Consider the following 21,881-nt stretch of genomic DNA (forward strand, 5'->3'; position numbering starts at 1 on the left):
CCCTTCAAAAGTGAGGGGAAATGTCTGTGCGTCTTATGGAGCGAATGTGAAGCTTTACTTACCTGTATTGTAGTGTAGGCTGGCAGAACAGGGCGCACCGCGGTACAGGAACTTAAATTTCAGTTTCCAGCCGGAATGAAAGGAAGTGCGCACTCAGTGTGCACACTTCCTTTCAGTCCGGCCGGAAACTGAAATTTAAGTTCCTGTACAGCGGTGTGCGCAGTTCTGCCGGCCCATGCTACAATACAGATAAGTAACTAAGGGACACTATGTGACAAGGGGGGGGGGGGGGGGGGGGGGGAGACACACTATGGGACGAGGGGGGGGGGGGGGAACACACTATGGGACGAGGGGAGGGGGGGGGGAACACACTATGGGACGAGGGGAGGGGGGGAACACACTATGGGACGAGGGGAGGGGGGGGAACACACTATGGGACGAGGGGAGGGGGGGGGAACACACTATGGGACGAGGGGAGGAGGGGGGAACACACTATGGGACGAGGGGAGGGGGGGGAACACACTATGGGACGAGGGGAGGGGGGGGGGAACACACTATGGGACGAGGGGAGGGGGGGAACACACTATGGGACGAGGGGAGGGGGGGAACATACTATGGGACGAGGGGAGGGGGGGAACACACTATGGGACGAGGGGAGGGGGGGGAACACACTATGGGACGAGGGGAGGGGGGGGACACACTATGGGACGAGGGGAGGGGGGGGGGGAACACACTATGGGACGAGGGGAGGGGGGGGAACACACTATGGGACGAGGGGAGGGGGGGGAACACACTATGGGACGAGGGGAGGGGGGGGAACACACTATGGGACGAGGGGAGGGGGGGGAACACACTATGGGACGAGGGGAGGGGGGGGGGGGAACACACTATGGGACGAGGGGAGGGGGGGAACACACTATGGGACGAGGGGAGGGGGGGGAACACACTATGGGACGAGGGGAGGGGGGGGAACACACTATGGGACGAGGGGAGGGGGGGAACACACTATGGGACGAGGGGAGGGGGGGGAACACACTATGGGACGAGGGGAGGGGGGAACACACTATGGGACGAGGGGAGGGGGGAACACACTATGGGACGAGGGGAGGGGGGGAACACACTATGGGACGAGGGGAGGGAGGGGAACACACTATGGGACGAGGGGAGGGGGGGAACACACTATGGGACGAGGGGAGGGGGGGAACACACTATGGGACGAGGGGAGGGGGGGGAACACACTATAGGACGAGGGGAGGGGGGGGAACACACTATGGGACGAGGGGAGGGGGGAACACACTATGGGACGAGGGGAGGGGGGGAACACACTATGGGACGAGGGGAGGGGGGGAACACACTATGGGACGAGGGGAGGGGGGGAACACACTATGGGACGAGGGGAGGGGGGGGAACACACTATGGGACGAGGGGAGGGGGGGGAACACACTATGGGACGAGGGGAGGGGGGGGAACACACTATGGGACGAGGGGAGGGGGGAACACACTATGGGACGAGGGGAGGGGGGGAACACACTATGGGACGAGGGGAGGGGGGAACACACTATGGGACGAGGGGAGGGGGGAACACACTATGGGACGAGGGGAGGGGGGAACACACTATGGGACGAGGGGAGGGGGGAACACACTATGGGACGAGGGGAGGGGGGAACACACTATGGGACGAGGGGAGGGGGGAACACACTATGGGACGAGGGGAGGGGGGAACACACTATGGGACGAGGGGAGGGGGGAACACACTATGGGACGAGGGGAGGGGGGAACACACTATGGGACGAGGGGAGGGGGGAACACACTATGGGACGAGGGGAGGGGGGAACACACTATGGGACGAGGGGAGGGGGGAACACACTATGGGACGAGGGGAGGGGGGAACACACTATGGGACGAGGGGAGGGGGGAACACACTATGGGACGAGGGGAGGGGGGAACACACTATGGGACGAGGGGAGGGGGGAACACACTATGGGACGAGGGGAGGGGGGAACACACTATGGGACGAGGGGAGGGGGGAACACACTATGGGACGAGGGGAGGGGGGAACACACTATGGGACGAGGGGAGGGGGGAACACACTATGGGACGAGGGGAGGGGGGAACACACTATGGGACGAGGGGAGGGGGGAACACACTATGGGACGAGGGGAGGGGGGAACACACTATGGGACGAGGGGAGGGGGGAACACACTATGGGACGAGGGGAGGGGGGAACACACTATGGGACGAGGGGAGGGGGGAACACACTATGGGACGAGGGGAGGGGGGAACACACTATGGGACGAGGGGAGGGGGGAACACACTATGGGACGAGGGGAGGGGGGAACACACTATGGGACGAGGGGAGGGGGGAACACACTATGGGACGAGGGGAGGGGGGAACACACTATGGGACGAGGGGAGGGGGGAACACACTATGGGACGAGGGGAGGGGGGAACACACTATGGGACGAGGGGAGGGGGGAACACACTATGGGACGAGGGGAGGGGGGAACACACTATGGGACGAGGGGAGGGGGGAACACACTATGGGACGAGGGGAGGGGGGAACACACTATGGGACGAGGGGAGGGGGGAACACACTATGGGACGAGGGGAGGGGGGAACACACTATGGGACGAGGGGAGGGGGGAACACACTATGGGACGAGGGGAGGGGGGAACACACTATGGGACGAGGGGAGGGGGGAACACACTATGGGACGAGGGGAGGGGGGAACACACTATGGGACGAGGGGAGGGGGGAACACACTATGGGACGAGGGGAGGGGGGAACACACTATGGGACGAGGGGAGGGGGGAACACACTATGGGACGAGGGGAGGGGGGAACACACTATGGGACGAGGGGAGGGGGGAACACACTATGGGACGAGGGGAGGGGGGAACACACTATGGGACGAGGGGAGGGGGGAACACACTATGGGACGAGGGGAGGGGGGAACACACTATGGGACGAGGGGAGGGGGGAACACACTATGGGACGAGGGGAGGGGGGAACACACTATGGGACGAGGGGAGGGGGGAACACACTATGGGACGAGGGGAGGGGGGAACACACTATGGGACGAGGGGAGGGGGGAACACACTATGGGACGAGGGGAGGGGGGAACACACTATGGGACGAGGGGAGGGGGGAACACACTATGGGACGAGGGGAGGGGGGAACACACTATGGGACGAGGGGAGGGGGGAACACACTATGGGACGAGGGGAGGGGGGAACACACTATGGGACGAGGGGAGGGGGGAACACACTATGGGACGAGGGGAGGGGGGAACACACTATGGGACGAGGGGAGGGGGGAACACACTATGGGACGAGGGGAGGGGGGAACACACTATGGGACGAGGGGAGGGGGGAACACACTATGGGACGAGGGGAGGGGGGAACACACTATGGGACGAGGGGAGGGGGGAACACACTATGGGACGAGGGGAGGGGGGAACACACTATGGGACGAGGGGAGGGGGGAACACACTATGGGACGAGGGGAGGGGGGAACACACTATGGGACGAGGGGAGGGGGGAACACACTATGGGACGAGGGGAGGGGGGAACACACTATGGGACGAGGGGAGGGGGGAACACACTATGGGACGAGGGGAGGGGGGAACACACTATGGGACGAGGGGAGGGGGGAACACACTATGGGACGAGGGGAGGGGGGAACACACTATGGGACGAGGGGAGGGGGGAACACACTATGGGACGAGGGGAGGGGGGAACACACTATGGGACGAGGGGAGGGGGGAACACACTATGGGACGAGGGGAGGGGGGAACACACTATGGGACGAGGGGAGGGGGGAACACACTATGGGACGAGGGGAGGGGGGAACACACTATGGGACGAGGGGAGGGGGGAACACACTATGGGACGAGGGGAGGGGGGAACACACTATGGGACGAGGGGAGGGGGGAACACACTATGGGACGAGGGGAGGGGGGAACACACTATGGGACGAGGGGAGGGGGGAACACACTATGGGACGAGGGGAGGGGGGAACACACTATGGGACGAGGGGAGGGGGGAACACACTATGGGACGAGGGGAGGGGGGAACACACTATGGGACGAGGGGAGGGGGGAACACACTATGGGACGAGGGGAGGGGGGAACACACTATGGGACGAGGGGAGGGGGGAACACACTATGGGACGAGGGGAGGGGGGAACACACTATGGGACGAGGGGAGGGGGGAACACACTATGGGACGAGGGGAGGGGGGAACACACTATGGGACGAGGGGAGGGGGGAACACACTATGGGACGAGGGGAGGGGGGAACACACTATGGGACGAGGGGAGGGGGGAACACACTATGGGACGAGGGGAGGGGGGAACACACTATGGGACGAGGGGAGGGGGGAACACACTATGGGACGAGGGGAGGGGGGAACACACTATGGGACGAGGGGAGGGGGGAACACACTATGGGACGAGGGGAGGGGGGAACACACTATGGGACGAGGGGAGGGGGGAACACACTATGGGACGAGGGGAGGGGGGAACACACTATGGGACGAGGGGAGGGGGGAACACACTATGGGACGAGGGGAGGGGGGAACACACTATGGGACGAGGGGAGGGGGGAACACACTATGGGACGAGGGGAGGGGGGAACACACTATGGGACGAGGGGAGGGGGGAACACACTATGGGACGAGGGGAGGGGGGAACACACTATGGGACGAGGGGAGGGGGGAACACACTATGGGACGAGGGGAGGGGGGAACACACTATGGGACGAGGGGAGGGGGGAACACACTATGGGACGAGGGGAGGGGGGAACACACTATGGGACGAGGGGAGGGGGGAACACACTATGGGACGAGGGGAGGGGGGAACACTATGGGACGAGGGGAGGGGGGAACACTATGGGACGAGGGGAGGGGGGAACACTATGGGACGAGGGGAGGGGGGAACACTATGGGACGAGGGGAGGGGGGAACACTATGGGACGAGGGGAGGGGGGAACACTATGGGACGAGGGGAGGGGGGAACACTATGGGACGAGGGGAGGGGGGAACACTATGGGACGAGGGGAGGGGGGAACACTATGGGACGAGGGGAGGGGGGAACACTATGGGACGAGGGGAGGGGGGAACACTATGGGACGAGGGGAGGGGGGAACACTATGGGACGAGGGGAGGGGGGAACACTATGGGACGAGGGGAGGGGGGAACACTATGGGACGAGGGGAGGGGGGAACACTATGGGACGAGGGGAGGGGGGAACACTATGGGACGAGGGGAGGGGGGAACACTATGGGACGAGGGGAGGGGGGAACACTATGGGACGAGGGGAGGGGGGAACACTATGGGACGAGGGGAGGGGGGAACACTATGGGACGAGGGGAGGGGGGAACACTATGGGACGAGGGGAGGGGGGAACACTATGGGACGAGGGGAGGGGGGAACACTATGGGACGAGGGGAGGGGGGAACACTATGGGACGAGGGGAGGGGGGAACACTATGGGACGAGGGGAGGGGGGAACACTATGGGACGAGGGGAGGGGGGAACACTATGGGACGAGGGGAGGGGGGAACACTATGGGACGAGGGGAGGGGGGAACACTATGGGACGAGGGGAGGGGGGAACACTATGGGACGAGGGGAGGGGGGAACACTATGGGACGAGGGGAGGGGGGAACACTATGGGACGAGGGGAGGGGGGAACACACTATGGGACGAGGGGAGGGGGGAACACACTATGGGACGAGGGGAGGGGGGAACACACTATGGGACGAGGGGAGGGGGGAACACACTATGGGACGAGGGGAGGGGGGAACACACTATGGGACGAGGGGAGGGGGGAACACACTATGGGACGAGGGGAGGGGGGAACACACTATGGGACGAGGGGAGGGGGGAACACACTATGGGACGAGGGGAGGGGGGAACACACTATGGGACGAGGGGGGGGGGAACACACTATGGGACGAGGGGAGGGGGGAACACACTATGGGACGAGGGGAGGGGGGAACAAACTGTGGGACGAGGGGAGGGGGGAACACGCTGTGGGACGAGGGGAGGGGGGGACACACTATGGGATGAGGGGGGGGAACACACTATGGGATGAGGGGGGGGAACACACTATGGGATGAGGAGAGGGGGGAACACACTATGGGATGAGGGGAGGGGGGAACACACTATGGGATGAGGGGAGGGGGGAACACACTATGGGATGAGGGGAGGGGGGAACACACTATGGGATGAGGGGAGGGGGGAACACACTATGGGATGAGGGGAGGGGGGAACACACTATGGGATGAGGGGAGGGGGGAACACTATGGGATATGGGGAGGGGGGAACACACTATGGGATGAGGGGAGGGGGGAACACACTATGGGATGAGGAGAGGGGGGGAACACACTATGGGATGAGGGGAGGGGGGGAACACACTATGGGATGAGGGGAGGGGGGGAACACACTATGGGATGAGGGGAGGGGGGAACACACTAACCTTAACCTGCATTATTAATACACCGCTAACCCCTTAACCTGCATTAATAACACACCGCTAACCCATTATTAACCTGCATTAATAACACACCGCTCATCCATTAACCTGCATTAATAACACACCGCCAACCCCTTAACCTGCATTAATAACACACCGCCAACCCCTTAACCTGCATTAATAACACACCGCTCACCCCTTAACCTGCATTAATAACACACCGCTCACCCCTTAACCTGCATTAATAATACACCGCCAACCCCTTAACCTGCATTAATAACACACCGCTCATCCATTAACCTGCATTAATAACACACCGCCAACCCCTTAACCTGCATTAATAACACACCGCCAACCCCTTAACCTGCATTAATAATACACCGCTCACCCCTTAACCTGCATTAATAATACACCGCCAACCCCTTAACCTGCATTAATAATACACTGCTCACCCATTAACCTGCATTAATAATACAGTGCTAACCCCTTAACCTGCATTAATATATTGCTATCCCATTAACCTGCATTAATAACACACCGCTCACCGCTTAACCTGCATTAATAACACACTGCCAACCCCTTAACCTGCATTAAAGGACCACTCTAGGCACCCAGACCACTTCAGCTTAATGAAGTGGTCTGGGTGCCAGGTCCTTCTAGGGTTAACCCATTTTTTCATAAACATAGCAGTTTCAGAGAAACTACCGCTGTTGGGGCAGTGCAAGCGTATATGTAACCTTCAAGCACAACAAAAATAAAGAGAAAACAAAAAACAGGCATAATGACAAATATCTCCCCAGCCCTGCCGATAGAAGCAGTGAGCGCAATCATAACGGATCTCAACTACAAAAGTGTGGAACGAACACGGAGTGACAACCCTATCCCAACTCATGACAGGTACCCGCCTAAAACAATTAACCGACCTCCAACAGGAGTTCGATATACCTGCAACTGCTACAGACAAATACAAGCCTGGTTCGCTTCGCAAACGAAACATCAACCGATAGCCCCATCAACACCGCCCCTCTCGGAAGTGGAAAAGATATGCCTGAAACTCAAACCGGAAAAAAAAAAAAATGATCTCTTTAATCTACGCCTCGGAACATAATGCACAAATGCAACATCCTCCGTCCTTCAAGGCAGCTTGGGAAAAAGATATAAAGCACCCACTCTCGGAAGATCAATGGAAAAACATCTATAAGGCACACAAGCAACTAACCCTCTGCGCAACTCATGTGGAACTCTCACGCAAAATACTGTACAGGTGGTACCTGGTACCCACACGCCTTAAACATAGCTTCCCCAACTCGTCAGACGTCTGCTGGAGGTGTCAGGCGGACAAAGGCACCATGATCCACACCTGGTGGCACTGTCAAAAGCTCACAACATTCTGGCAGGATGTGGCAAAACTAGCACCCTAATGTACCAAAACACACATACCACTCCTTCCCGAAACATTTCTTCTCCTACTACTCCCACCAAAACTACAAAAAAGCCACAGATATCTCCTATACCACATTATTGTGGCAGCAGTAGCGACCATAAGCAGAAACTGGAAACAGACCAGACCACCTACAATCGAACAATGTATCACAGCTATAGACGCAACTAAGCACTACGAACAGATGGCAAGGAAGGCAAGATCGAAAGCATCCTACTGGTCCACAGCCTGTGAACTGTGGGACAAATACAAGTCAGAACCCTCTTAAGCACTACCAAGCAATGCACCACAAGTAGAACTTTGACACATCTAGTGCTCTGACTCGAAACCACTACAAGCTCCACGATAGGAGCATAATAGCCTCCATAACACTACACCTCACGACAGGAACAATCCCGACATCCGTGCTTAAAAGTATCACCTACCACCCCCTCCCCCTAACCACCACTTTATTCCATCCCCTCCTAATGGAATACAACAGAACAGCACTGACGAAAGCGCCACTAGCACCCGACATCCCTTGTATACCACTAAACAGCGCAGAATAACCTTGGCGCGGGAAGCGCCCTCCCAACCCTAACACAAGACTGAGTAACTCTTTAACCTACGAAAACCAAAGTACAAATCTTGACACGATTACATAAGCAGACACAAAGGAACGGCACCAAACCATTGTTACTGTGTAAATACTGTGTAAACTTGCATGTATGATACAGAGTACCCTGTATGAAAACAAGGAATACATCAATATGTCAATGCTGGATGCAAATGCTTATTCCCCCCTTACCCCTTTTCCTTTCTGTACCCCCCTTCTATTTGTGTCCTGACAAAATAAAAATTGTCAAATTCAAAAAATAAAACTGAAACCTGCATTAATAACACACCGCTCAGCCCTTAACCTGCATTAATAACACACCGCTCAGCCCTTAACCTGCATTAATAACACACCGCTCAGCCCTTAACCTGCATTAATACATTGCTATCCCATTAACCTGCATTAATAACACACCGCTCAGCCCTTAACCTGCATTAATACATTGCTATCCCATTAACCTGCATTAATACATTGCTATCCCATTAACCTACATTAATAACACACCGCTCAGCCCTTAACCTGCATTAATACATTGCTATCCCATTAACCTGCATTAATAACACACCGCTCAGCCCTTAACCTGCATTAATACATTGCTATCCCATTAACCTGCATTAATAACACACCGCTCAGCCCTTAACCTGCATTAATAACACACCGCTCAGCCCTTAACCTGCATTAATAACACACCGCTCAGCCCTTAACCTGCATTAATAACACACTGCTCAGCCCTTAACCTGCATTAATAACACACCGCTCAGCCCTTAACCTGCATTAATAACACACCGCTCAGCCCTTAACCTGCATTAATAACACACCGCTCAGCCCTTAACCTGCATTAATAACACACCGCTCAGCCCTTAACCTGCATTAATAACACACCGCTCAGCCCTTAACCTGCATTAATAACACACCGCTCAGCCCTTAACCTGCATTAATAACACACCGCTTAGCCCTTAACCTGCATTAATAACACACCGCTTAGCCCTTAACCTGCATTAATAACACACCGCTCAGCCCTTAACCTGCATTAATAACACACCGCTCACCCCTTAACCTGCATTAATAACACACCGCTCAGCCATTAACCTGCATTAATAACACACCGCTCAGCCATTAACCTGCATTAATAACACACCGCTCAGCCATTAACCTGCATTAATAACACACCGCTCAGCCATTAACCTGCATTAATAACACACCGCTCAGCCATTAACCTGCATTAATAACACACCGCTCAGCCATTAACCTGCATTAATAACACACCGCTCAGCCATTAACCTGCATTAATAACACACCGCTCAGCCATTAACCTGCATTAATAACACACCGCTCAGCCATTAACCTGCATTAATAACACACCGCTCAGCCATTAACCTGCATTAATAACACACCGCTCAGCCATTAACCTGCATTAATAACACACCGCTCAGCCCTTAACCTGCATTAATACATTGCTATCCCATTAACCTGCATTAATAACACACCGCTCAGCCCTTAACCTGCATTAATAACACACCGCTCAGCCCTTAACCTGCATTAATAACACACCGCTCAGCCCTTAACCTGCATTAATAACACACCGCTCAGCCCTTAACCTGCATTAATAACACACCGCTCACCCCTTAACCTGCATTAATAACACACCGCTCAGCCATTAACCTGCATTAATAACACACCGCTCAGCCATTAACCTGCATTAATAACACACCGCTCACCCCTTAACCTGCATTAATAACACACCGCTCACCCCTTAACCTGCATTAATAACACACCGCTCAGCCCTTAACCTGCATTAATAACACACCGCTCAGCCCTTAACCTGCATTAATAACACACCGCTCAGCCCTTAACCTGCATTAATAACACACCGCTCACCCCTTAACCTGCATTAATAACACACCGCCAACCCCTTAACCTGCATTAATAACACACCGCCAACCCCTTAACCTGCATTAATAACACACCGTTAACCCCTTAACCTGCATTAATAACACACCGTTAACCCCTTAACCTGCATTAATAACACACTGTTAACCCCTTAACGTGCATTAATAACACACTGTTAACCCATTAACCTGCATTAATAACACACTGTTAACCCATTAACCTGCATTAATAACACACTGTTAACCCCTTAACCTGCATTAATAACACACTGTTAACCCCTTAACCTGCATTAATAACACACTTAACCCCTTAACCTGCATTAATAACACACTTAACCCCTTAACGTGCATTAATAACACACTGTTAACCCATTAACCTGCATTAATAACACACTGTTAACCCCTTAACCAGCATTAATAACACACCGTTAACCCCTTAACCTGCATTAATAACACACTGTTAACCCCTTACCCTGCATTAATAACACACTGTTAACCCATTAACCTGCATTAATAACACACTGTTAACCCATTAACCTGCATTAATAACACACTGTTAACCCATTACACTGTATTCAATAAGCAGTGCTGTTGTTCCGTGTGATATCGCCCCGAGGCTGTAAACACACACCCTCCAGTACTGCCCCCGGCTCAGACTGCCACCAGCACTCCACAGGTCTGTCTAGTCTGCCTCCCCGCTGACCCGGAAACAAACACAAAGCGGAACTGAAAAGCGACACACACACAAATCCAGGCTGTAGATAGACAAGTCAGAGCAAAGTGCGCCACCTGCTGGTGGGCGGAATACAGTGCCTTTGGACTTTTTTTGGTGGGGAAGGCATTTCAGATAGAGCCTTTAGGAACCTCATACACAGTGTGTTGGCACTGAGACAGGGGGAAGTGCTGTAAAAAAAAAAAAGGAGAAAAGTGCAAATGCATTGGACATAGTGTTTATATAAAATAATTACCTCCAGAAAAAAACACCTCTGTACACCATCTTTCTACAGCTAAAGAGAAAGTAGGTTAATTATCAGTGATTTTGCTGCCATTCATGTAAAAATCTGCTATAATTTGTTTTCTAACAAAAAGGCTTAAAGGGACACAATAGGCACCAAAACAAATCAAGGTTAATAAAGCAGTTTTGGTGTATAGATCATGCTCCTGCAATTTCAGTACTAAATTCTCTGCCATTTTGGAGTTATATCACTTTTATGCAGCCTTAGTCACACCTCCCTGCATGTGACTTACACAGCCTTTTACACAACACTTCCTGTAAAGAGTCCTCTAATCTTTACACTTCCTTTATTGCAGGAGCACCCTGTGTGTGATTAAAGTTAAATTACAAAGCAGGAGATACAAGAGAAACTGTGTATAAACTATATATATAGGAGAGGGTGCTCCTATATATATATATATATATATATATAGTATAGTGAATAAGAAAAACTATTTTTTTTTATGTAGAACAGGGTAACAGGAAATGGTTTCATTAACTAAAGACTAAATTATAGTGGATGTAAAGCAAAGATAGCGTAGGCGCTCACTATAGCATGCAATGTATGGCAGCAGTATATTCGACAAAAATCTTGTGTAAAGAAACAATATATGTTACAATTGGTGATAAACCTACCACTGCTGGGAGAAATGCATAAAGTGTGAGATTGATGCAACCAATCGTTTTCTATTCACAATATCGTGTATGGATTTAACTATACATTTTTAACTTAAAGTAATTTCTTAAATATATTTTAAGTCCTATTTTATTATTTTGTGCTGCAGACTCTTTTCCTGGTGCCTGCACATCCCAGGTGGGGATTATACCACCAAAGCTGGGCATATTTCCATCGCCCTTCAAACATGCAACTGTAACCCCAATTCTAAAAAAGCCCAACCTTGACCCTAACTCCCCGTCCAACTACCGTCCTATCTCGCAGCTGCCTTTTGCGTCCAAGATCCTTGAAAAAGAGCTGTGTATGCGAGATTGACAGACTTCCTCGAGTCCAACTCACTGCTAAACCTGCTTAACCTCTTAAGGACCAGACTTCAGGAATAAAAGGGAATCATGACATGTCACACATGTCATGTGTCCTTAAGGGGTTAAGTCTGGTTTCCGTGCTAAGCACTCTGTGGAAGCGGCACTGACCAAAGTATCCAATTATCTACTCCCTGCAAAATCTCGTGGTCACTACTCTATCCTAATTCTCCTTGACCTTTCTGCGGCTTTTGACACTTTTGATCATCAACAGCTTCTATTCATCCTCCGCAATATCGGTATACAAGATATTGCTCTCTCTTGGTGCTCCTCCTACCTCTCCCAGCGTTTCTTTCTCTGGCTCTGCTTCTTCTCCTCAACTCCTCTCTGTTGGTGTCCCCCAAGGTTCAGTCCTTGGTTCCCTACTGTTCTCTATTTGTACCTCCTCCCTTGGTAAACTCATTAGCTCCTTTGGCTTTCAATATCATTTCTTTGCAGATGACATGCAAATCTATCTGTCCTCTCCTATCTCTCCCCGTCCCTCTTGTCTAGTGTCTCTGACTGCCTCTAAGCAATTTCTAACTGGATGGCTGCCCACTTCCTTAAACTCAACTTGAACAAAACTGAAATTCTGGTCTTTCCTCCCTCAAGTGTTGCTACTCCTGTGTCTGTCTCCCTCCAAGTCAACGGTGCTACCATCAACTCCACCACGCAGGCTCGCTGCCTAGGTGTTCTCTTTTACTCCGACCTCTCCTTCATGCCTCATGTTCAGTCTATTGCCAAAAATATTGTGCGCATCCAACCCTACTTAACGCCAGATCCGACTAAGGTGCTGGTACATTCCACTGTCCTTTCTCGCCTAGACTACTGTAATCAGCTTCTCAGTGGTCTTACGTACTCCCAACGTGCGCAGTTACGGTCTATAATGAATGCAGCGGTGAGGCTTATCTTCCTGTCCGCCCGCACCTCTCTTCTGTCAGTCCCTACATTGACTTCCTGTAAGATAAAAGGGCTCAATGTAAAATTCTGGTTCTTGCTTTCAAATCTCTACATAATGCTGCTCCCACCTATCTATCCTCCCTAATACACAAGTATTTCTTGTCTAGGCCCTTACGCTCTACTGAAGACTTACGTCTATCTTCTGTCCGTACTCCCACCTCTGATGCTCGCCTTCAAGACTTCTCGAGGGCTGCACAGTTCCTGTGGAACTCACTTCCCTCCTCCGTTAGATGCTCACCCTGGCCCACTCAGTCAAAAAATCATTAAAAACCCACTTCTTCATAAAGGCGTATCAATTAAATAATAGCTAATAGCTATTATTTAATAGCTCCCGACTGATTCCTCTATTCCAATTGTCATTAGTCTAATATTATCCTTACCTTTTGTGTCACTTTACAACACTCCCTCTAGCATGTAAGCTCATTGAGCAGGGCCCTCAACCCCTCTGTTCCTGTGTGTCCAACTTGTCTGGTTACAATCAGGGGCGGACTGACCAGTCGGGCACATCGGTCATGGACCGAGGGCCAGAGACAGCCAGGGGCCTGGCCGCACAGCCACGCTCCAGCTGGAGAGATCAGAGATCTCTCCAACTAGAACGGCAAAAAAAGATATATATCTCTTCCTTTAATAGGTTGTGGGGTCCCTGATGGAGCGCAGGGCCTCAGCAACCTACCTCTGCATATTAACCCCCTCCTCCCTCCCACTTAATGAGACCTGGCAGCATTACCTCCTCTCCCTCTCTGCCAGGTCTCCTTCCTGTCCCACGCGGCACTCTGTGTGATGGGAGGGGTGGGGCCAGGAAGGGACATCACTTCCTGTACTCTCCTCTCACACAGACCTCTCATAGCCAGCGAGGGGAAGGAGCAGCAGCCTGGAAGAGACCAGAGGGAGCAGAACAAAGGTAGGATATAAGGGGGAGATGGGGAGTCACTCTGTCACTAGTCACTCCCCTCCCTGTGACACTAGTCACCCCTCCCTCTGTCACCCCCTAACTGTGTCACCAGTCACCCCCTCACTCACTCTGTCACTAGTCACCCCCTTCCTTACTCTGTCACCCTCCCTCCCTCTGTCACCAGTCACCCCCTCCCTCCCTCTGTCACTAGTCACCCCCTCCCTCTCTCTGTCACTAGTCACCCCCTCCCTCCTTCTCTCTGTCATTCGTCACCTCCTCCCTCCCTCTGTCACTAGTCACCCCCTCCCTCTCTAATCACCCCCTCCCTTACTCTCACTAGTCACCCCCTCACTCACTCTGTCAGTAGTCACCCCCTCCCTCACTCTGTCACCAGTCACCCCCCACTGTGTCACCAGTCACCCCCCACTGTGTCACCAGTCACCCCCTCCCTCAGTCACTTGTCACCCCCTCCCATTCCTCTGTCACTAGTCACCCCCTCCCTCCCTAGTCACCCCCTCCCTTACTCTCACTAGTCACTCCCTCCCTCACTCTGTCACCCCCTCCCTCTGTCATCAATCACCCCCCACTGTCACCAGTCACCCCCCCCACTGTGTCACCAGTCACCTCTCCCTCACTCTGTCACCCCCCCAGTGTCACCAGTAACCCCCTCCCTCTCTGTCACCAGTCACCCCTCCCTCCCTCTGTCCCTCGTCACCCCCTCCCTCCCTCACTCTGTCACCAGTCACCCCCCCCACTGTCATCAGTCACCCCCTCACTCTGTCACCAGTCACCCCGTTGCTCACTCTGTCACTAGTTACCCTGTCGCTCACTCTATCACCAGTCACCCCCCCACTGTGTCTCAAGTCAACCCCTCCCTCACTCTGTCATTAGTCACCACCCCCAGTGTCACCAGTAACCCCCTCCCTCAGTCACCCCCTCCCTCTCTGTCACCAGTCACCCCCTCCCTCACTCTGTCACCCCCTCCCTCCCTCTGTCATCAGTCACCCCCGCACTGTCACCAGTCACCCCCCCACTGTGTCACCAGTCACCCCCTCCCTCACTCTGTCACCAGTCACCCCCTCCCACAGTCACCCCCTCTCTCTCTGTCACCAGTCACCCCCTCCCTCCCTCTGTCCCTCGTCACCCCCTCCCTCCCTCCCTCTGTCACCAGTCACCCCCCACTGTCATCAGTCACCCCCTCACTCTGTCACCAGTCACCCCGTTGCTCACTCTGTCACTAGTTACCCAGTCGCTCACTCTATCACAGTCACCCCCCCCCACTGTGTCACCCGTCAACCCCTCCCTCACTCTGTCACCAGTCACCCCTCCCTCACTCTGTCACCAGTCACCCCCCCAGTGTCACCAGTAACCCCCTCCCTCAGTCACCCCCTCCCTCTCTGTCACCAGTCACCCCCTCCCTCCCTCCCTCTGTCCCTTGTCACCCCCTCCCTCCCTCACTCTGTCACCAGTCACCCCCCCACTGTCATCAGTCACCCCCTCACTCTGTCACCAGTCACCCTGTCGCTCACTTACTCTCACTAGTCACCCCCTCCCTCACTCTGTCACCCCCTCCCTCTGTCATCAGTCACATCCCACTGTCACCAATCACCCCCCACTCTGTCACCAGTCACCCCCTCCCTCACTCTGTCAGCCCCCCAGTGTCACCAGTAACCCCCTCCCACAGTCACCCCCTCCCTCTCTGTCACCAGTCACCCCCTCCCTTCCTCTGTCCCTCGTCACCCCCTCCCTCCCTCACTCTGTCACCAGTCACCCCCCCACTGTCATCAGTCACCCCCTCACTCTGTCACCAGTCACCCCGTTGCTCACTCTGTCACTAGTTACCCCGTCGCTCACTCTATCACCAGTCACCCCCCCACTGTGTCACCAGTTAACCCCTCCCTCACTCTGTCACCAGTCACCCCTCCCTCACTCTGTCACCAGTAACCCCCTCCCTCAGTCACCCCCTCCCTCTCTGTCACCAGTCACCCGCTCCCTTACTCTCACTAGTCACCCCCTCCCTCACTCTGTCACCCCCTCCCTCCCTCTGTCATCAGTCACCCCCCCACTGTCACCAGTCACCCCCCACTGTGTCACCAGTCACCCCCTCCCTCACTCTGTCACCAGTCACCCCCTCCCTCACTCTGTCACCCCCCCAGTGTCACCAGTAACCCCCTCCCTCAGTCACCCCCTCCCTCTCTGTCACCAGTCACCCCCTCCCTCCCTCTGTCCCTCGTCACCCCCTCCCTCCCTCCCTCTGTCACCAGTCACCCCCACTGTCATCAGTCACCCCCTCACTCTGTCACCAGTCACCCCGTTGCTCACTCTGTCACTAGTTACCCAGTCGCTCCTTCACTCTGTCACTAGTCACCCCCTCCCTAACTCTGTCACCAGTCACCCCCCCTCACTCTGCCACCACTCACCCCCTCCCTCCCTCACTCTGCCACCAGGCACCCCCTCCCTCACTCTGCCACCTGTCACCACCTCCCACACTCTTCCACCTGTCAGAGTTATATTTAACATTTATTTAATGCACATATATTTGGCCTTCACAAGGCCTGGGATCTAATTTTGCATGGGGGCCCCAAAGGCTCTCAGTCCGCCCCTGGTTACAATTACATGTTTGTTCGTCCACCCACTGTAAAGCGCTGCGGAATTTGTTGGCGCTATATAAATAATAAATAATAATAACATAGTGGCCACCATTCAACAAACGAACACGTGGCGGCGGCCATCTTTGTTAATTCGAACGAGGTCAGCGGTATGTGTAGCCAAATCCATGGAACTGAATTTCAACGAACACCGCTGACCTTTACCTTCTCCTACACTCAGTTTTCAGCTAGCTAGAAGTCCCGTTCGGCAGTTTGAACTCACTGCTATACTAAGCTAAATGCACGAACGGCTCCGTTCGTGCATTCGAATGGGACTTTTTTTTTGTAATTTTTCTGTGTAAAATAGACCGACCGCACAGCCCAAATCTATGGAACTGTTTTGGGCAGGAAAATGTGCTTGCTGTCGGTCGTAAAGGACTTCCACCTAACTTTTTAACCCCTGTATGGAATTGGCTGGATTTTGGATATGTTCGTAATTAAAGTGTGCTGAGTTCGAATATGTCATTATGAAGATTGAATGTATATTTTTAAAGTTACAGTGTATGTGTAAAAAGTATATTTTTTCCTGCCTGTGATAATTACTTTAACCCATTGTGTTCAGTAATTATATCACAGGCAGAGGGGAGGGTTTGTGTGTAATTGATAGGAGTGTTTGTACTGTATACTACGTGTTTATTGGTTGTTCTGCAAAACCCTGTGGGCGGTCCTGTATGTGTAAGACCTCCACAAAAGAAAGCCCTTTGGTGCTAATTAAAACACAGATCTTCTTGACCCTCAACACGTAGTCTTGTCTCGTGATTGGAGGGGACAGCTATATTAACACTGGGGATTGCTATGCTCTGCATTCTCCCTTGAGCCTTAATCACTTAGTTCTTTTAACAGCTTGTTCCCGATACGCTCTCCTGGAGGAAAGGTCTTCCCCACACGGTCCTGGAGGACAGAAGCTGATCCAGGGTGGACAGAAGACGGCAAGACTCCAGTTAAGCTACTGCGGTTGTGGAGCCTGCGGTGGTTGTGGTGTCCGGTGCAGTGCTTGTGGTCCTCGGCACAAGCTAGGAAGCGTCCATCAACGGAAGGTACTCGGTCGGAGTACGGGGAGTTCCGTTACAGGTAACATAAAACATCGATATCCTAGAAAGTCTGGTCTGCCTCGCAGGAATTCGTTAATTTAGTATAGTTTGTAATAGTATTCATGGTATGTTTGTTATGCGAGGTAACATGTAAATTTTGAATAGGAGCATTGTGTTTAAAAAAGGGATATGAAGGAAGGTACAACACAGTGTTACACTTACAATCACATAATTGTGTTTATGTTGTATTGTATGGTCTTGTGACTGTATTTATACGTAAAAAATACATTTTTGAAATATTTATCTTTCAAATATAAATATGTTAAATCAAACGATGTAAAAGATACATAACGCTTATAAATAAATAAATAAATATATATATATATATATATATATACACACATAATCCCATTGTACAGCGCTACGGAATTTGTTGGCGCTATATAAATAATAAAATAATAATAATAATAATAACTATGTTTTATGTTGTATTGTCGTGTCCATGATCTTGTATTTATAAAAAATTTGAAACAAAAATTAAATATGGGGGGGGGCGGGAGATGAGGGAGGATACACAGACTGTTAAGAGAGAGCAATGAGCACTGTGGAGGAAAGTGACAGGTGATCCAACCTAAATGGAAACCAAAAGTCAACATATAGGCCAAAATAGCTTATTTAGAAGAATTATCCAATTGAGACAGTCACAGCTCTGCTGTTTTTGCTAAAACTTTGCAATTCGGTTTTAAATCACTGCAATTCAGAGTTTAGTGAATAAACCTCTGAGAGAATGTTGTCGCATTCACGAGGGAGCAGCAACATGGATCTTTGATAGGGCAGAAAAAGGTTATGTAAAAAACTGATTGTAATTAAAAAGCTATTTAAAAATGGATTGAAATGAATACGCCACTTCAAAATTGAAAAGCTATTTAAAAATGTATATTCCGATGTTGCTATAAAATTTTAAAATACAAGCTAATTTCAAGAAATAATGAAAATATATAAGAAATATAAAGAAATGGTTAAAAAAAACTGTTAAAAAGGAATTTTATATATATATATATATATATATATAGAGAGAGAGAGAGAGAGAGAGAGAGAGAGAGACATACACTCACAAAAACAAACAAAATAATATAATAATATAATTATAATTAGGAAATAGATTAGTTAAAAGGGCATTCAGTTCAAACTTCCCATTCAAACAAGTAGGCTCCAATGTATTCATTAAAAAAAATAAAAAATTCCATGTTTATCAAGTTCCTAATCCATAGTCAGGATCATACAGGGCTTACATTTGCAGCAATAGAGAAAGTTAATGTATCTTGGAGAGGTGGCAATACGAATAAGGATCTTGATAAAACTGAGGCGAATTGGATTTTCTCATGAATACTTTGGAACCTATTGGCTTTTTTGGAGTTGCTTACTGTAAGAGGGAATAGACTTGTTGCAGAAATGCGTTTCCCGAAGAAAAACTGTCCGCGTTAATTTTTTATACAATATTATAAAAGGGGGGGATTTACAATAAATAAGACAATTACACAGTGACACCAGAACAATAGGTAGGTAAGGGCGGATGTCAACTTGACGTAACTGTCTACATCCAATGAGCCTGTGCTCCAGCTCGTTCCCATTGCAAAGTAGGGTGCAGGGGGAGGGGGATATGTAAAGATTAGTGGAGTGGGAAAAAAATAATGAGAGAGAAGGAAGAGGAAAAAATGGCCCAAACTGCCCTTTGCTAAGTGTAGAAATCAAAGTATGCCTGTGTTCTGCCACTCGATTGGAAGGTGAGATCCTCCATGGAACATAGTTGCGTTGGAACCAAAGAGTGAGGGGTGGGGCGATCTCATTTTTCCAAAAGAGTGGTATCAAGCTTTTGGCTGCATTGAGAGTCCATATGGTCAGAGCTTTTTGCAGGTTGAGGTGTCCCTACTCTTTTTCAGGTCGCCCCATGTGCATTAAAATAAAAAATAAAATAAAAAAGTTTTGCATACGTTTAACAACCTCTTCTGCCGTCATCTGCTGTTCAATCTAATGGAGTTAAGAGGACAGGAACATTCCATCTAGACCACTTCATTGAGTTGAAGAGATCTGGGTGATTATAGTGTTCTTTCAAACTTGTAAGTGCAATATAACTATAATTATTAAACAAAACAGTAAAAAAAAAATGAAGTGAAGTAAAATAACTGTCAAACTAACACACTAACACATCAAGGTGCAGGTATACAGTCCCTGAAGAATAAAGTGTCTGGATAACATGTAATGCAGATAATATTTTTAAAGTAGGGCATGGTAAGGGGCTGAAGAGGTCAATGGAGCAGAAGCTGAGAGAAACTGGAAAGGACAGGGAGCAGAAGGGGTTAAGAGGCAGAAGCATGCAGACATCCCAACATCCAAAATCTAATTTCAGGGAGGTGGCTTAACAATGACCCCCTGCCCCACACGCTATTCCCCTTACGCGCGCCCGCACACACACACATGCACACTCAGATACACAAAATGGCACATGCATACACACTCAGATGCAGTCAGCTTCACACACTGACACTCAAATAAACACAGTGACACTCAGATAAACACACACAAACATACAATCTGACATACACACACTCAGATACATACTATGGGAGCAGTGGCGTACACATAACCCATGGGGCCCCGGTGCGAAAACTGATCCGTGGGCCCCCCCCCGCGCGCTTACTCTGCGCGAACTGGCGGTGGGCACCTGGTCAGAGGGGTCACAGGGCTGCGACTCCTGCGACCGCGGTATGTACGCCAGTGCATGCAGATAGACATACACTTAAAGGACCACTACGGACACCCAGATCACATCAGCTCAATGAAGTGGTCTGGGTGCCAGGTCCCTCTAGTTTTAACCCTGCAGCTGAAAACATAGCAGTTTCAGAAAAACTGCTATGTTTCACTGAGGGTTAATCCAGCCTCTAGTGGCTGTCTCATTGACAGCCGCTAGAGGAGCTTCTGCGATTCTCACTGTGAAAATCACAGTGAGAAGACGCTGAACATCCACAGAAAAGCATTGAGTAATGCTTTCCTATGGGCGGTTTGCATGCGCATTCGGAGCTGAGTGGCGGAGAGATCCCCAGCGCCAAGGGTGTCCAGCGCTGGAGAAAGGTAAGTGCTTAAGACATACACACAAGCTAACAGACACACACACTCAGTGACAGACATACACACTCACTAACAGACACACACACACAGTAACACACTCACTGACACACTAACACTAACACACACACACTCTAACACTAACAGACACACACACTCTCTAACACACACACTAACACACACACACACTCTAACACTAACAGACACACACTCTAACACTAACACACACACACACTCACTCACTAACACACACACACTCACTAACACTCACACACTCACTAACACACACACACTCACTAACACTCACTAACACACACTCACTAACACACACACACTCACTAACACACACTCACTAACACTTACTAACACACACACACACACACACTCACTAACACACACACACACACTCACTAACACTGACACACTCACACTCACTAACACTGACACACTCACTAACACTCACACACACACTTTTTTTTTTTTAATTTAATCCCCCCAGCCTCCCTACCTTTAAAAGTGCTGAGGGGATTCCCTGGGGTCCAGTGGTGGTGGGGCTGCTGGGCGGGTTATCTGGCTGGCGAGCGCGCGAGGGAGCACTTTCCCCTGAGTGCTCCCTCTTCAGCTCCCTCGCGCGCCGCGTACTGATACCGGAGCCGGAAGATGACGTCATCTTCCGGCTCCGGTATCAGTGCGGCGCGCGAGGGAGCTGAAGAGGAAGCACTCAGGGGAAAGGCTGTTTGTGTGTAATTGATAGGAGTGTTTGTACTGTATACTACGTGTTTATTGGTTGTTCTGCAAAACCCTGTGGGCGGTCCTG

The sequence above is a fragment of the Pelobates fuscus genome, chromosome 11 (assembly GCF_036172605.1).
Source record: "Pelobates fuscus isolate aPelFus1 chromosome 11, aPelFus1.pri, whole genome shotgun sequence".
Taxonomy (NCBI): domain Eukaryota; kingdom Metazoa; phylum Chordata; class Amphibia; order Anura; family Pelobatidae; genus Pelobates; species Pelobates fuscus.